The following is a 2,648-nucleotide window of genomic DNA, read 5'->3' on the forward strand; positions in this document are numbered from 1 at the left end:
GTGCTCTGTCACATAGGCTGGGGTAGAAGAATGCCCAGAGCTCAGGCTAATAAATTCCAAGTAATGGCCGGGCCTCATGGCTCCGGACAACAAACTCCTTGTTATTCTTTGTAATTGCATAGTATTCCTTTTATATGTAGGCACCAGTTTGCTTATCCACTCATCCATGGACGGACACTCAGATTATTTCCATCTTTTAGTTATTATAAATTCAGCAATCAACTCAGTGGGAATGTGTTTATTCCTGTCCTGGCCCTTAAATCTCTAGGATATTTGAGATTTCAAAAAGTTCATGGAACTGAAAGATGAGATTTTTCCGTAAACATTTTGAGGCTCCCGAAACATACCTGCGAATGGGATTGTTGCATCACAGGGTATTTCTATTACTAGCTTTTTGAGGCAGTGTCCTGCTGTTTTCCACAGTGGGGTACGATTCGACAATCCCATAGCAGTGTGACCCTTCTGAGAGGGACTGTCCAATTATCTTAGAGGTGTGTGGAGGACCAGCCTCCCCACAACCAAATGGGTCCAAGAGGCAGTTATGTAATTGAGGGGTAAATTAAAGAGACATCAGACAAGATAAAGTATGCAAGGGCTTGTATTCAGGGCACACATGTGACAGGGAGGCACATGTGTAACAAGATGGCAGTCTAGCCTGGATCGTCTCTGAGCTGGCTTGTCCTTAGAGGTCTTTGAGCTCTCCTCCGAGGGGACAATCCATGATCCTTAGGAGAAGGAAGTGGGTCCTACTTGGGGTGGGACAGACCAGGTTTGATTGCTTAGATGGCTGACTTCCTTCAGGCAGATAACCTTTGAGCAGCTGACCATGTGTTTGCAGATGGCACCTTAAATTTGGCATTATTATGGGGGTGGAGCATTGAGGGGAATAACTTTTACTTAAGAGAATGTCAGTAGGACACATCTCTAACCCACAAACGGGAAGGTTTCCTCCACGGGAGCCCTGACCTCCCAGATTCCTTAATATATGAATGTTGAGAGTTTGCCCGAATATATGCTCTTCCCATTTTTTTTCTTCAGTTTCTCACACAGGTGGGTTTGGGGTCTCCCCTCCATCCACATCCCTGGACAGAGCCTTGGTTGTGTTAGGTAGCTAGCACAGGGACTGGGGTGTCAATTGCCCGTGCTCAGAGGTTTGAGCTTCTGGCCAGGAAGGGGTGGTATTCAATTCAGTCAATGGGATCATCCAGGATCGTTGACCATGCCTCCCAGCAGAGCAAGTGAAAAGTCGGATCTGGAAAAAAAAAAAAAGAAAAGTCGGATCTGGAGCCCACTGCAGCTCTTTTTTGTCTCTCAAGCAGCTTCTCGGTGGCTGTACAGGTGTGAAGGGCCCTGAGGGGGCCTATGTAAACCGGAACCGTCTTCTATCTTTCATGAAGCTCACTTGGATCACAATCCAGGCTTCGGAGTGAATTCTTTCTCGTTCGAAACCAAGGCCCGAGGTATTTCTCCCATGAGAGAGATCTGACAGTTGCTTGTGTTTGAACTTCTGATACCTCTTCCCTTCGACATCTCATGATCCCACAGACTGTTGTGCTTCTTCCGCGTGGACTTTGTTGCTTCCTTGCTAGATGGCTACTTGTTTAACAGCAAGCCACTAAGACCCCAGGTGCTATATTTCTTAATAGCTCTGCACCATCAGCATTCTTCTCCACATTTGTTTAAACACCCATTTTGTCTTCAGTGATTGTGTATGGAAGGTATCGTACAATACCACATTAGTAGAACAAATCATTCTTGAACTTGTAAGATTCCTTATTGTATGGATATATATATATAAACAAACAAATACATATATATATAAATCTACATGTAAACCTCTTTTTTTCTTCTCTTCTTTCCTCTTTTTCTTTCATCCTGCCCCACTATCATCTTTATCCATCGTTTACCTCTCAGTTCTAGAATGTTCTAAGTACCATTGGTGGAGTCATCTAGGCCAGGGCTTTTTTTTGTCACAAGTTTTTATTTTTGTTTTATGACCTCTCGTTTCTTCTTTTGTGATGGACCTGTGCACATTTTCTAACTCTACTTGTGTTAGTTTGAGTAGGTAGTGTTTTTAAAAACTGTTCAATTTCAAATATGTTGGAGTACAATTTTCCACAAAATTTTGTTGTGATCAAAGCCATATATTTTAATCTTCTCTCATTCATCAGTCATGGCAGCACAAGAAAGCATGCTGCACTCGAACTGTAGGAAGAATGAGGAGAATGTGGCCAAGCAAAGCACCTGAGAAAGGCCAGCATGTAGTCCTATCAACATAGCACGCCGCCTCTGTCCCACAGCCCGCCTTCTTGCAGCATACCGGAGGAGCAAGAAAGTCCAACTTGTTATGTAATCATATCATGCAACGAGAAACTGACTTCTTGTGTTTTTTTAAACAGCGTCTAGAAACTGACTTCTTGTGTTTTTTTTAAACAGTGTCTAGTTGACTTATACTTTAATAAATATTTCTACTTACATCAGTGATTTCAGCAGTCTTAAATAATATTTAGCCAAACACTTTAATTAGGCAAAACTGAGTAAGGTTGAAAGTGTAAATGCTCTCAATCGACATCATTTCCTTCCTACTTACAAACTGTGCTGAAATCAAGGTAATGGGTCCTGATCAGAAAATTTTTTAAAAGAATAGA

The sequence above is a fragment of the Tenrec ecaudatus genome, chromosome 6, assembly GCF_050624435.1.
Source record: "Tenrec ecaudatus isolate mTenEca1 chromosome 6, mTenEca1.hap1, whole genome shotgun sequence".
Taxonomy (NCBI): domain Eukaryota; kingdom Metazoa; phylum Chordata; class Mammalia; order Afrosoricida; family Tenrecidae; genus Tenrec; species Tenrec ecaudatus.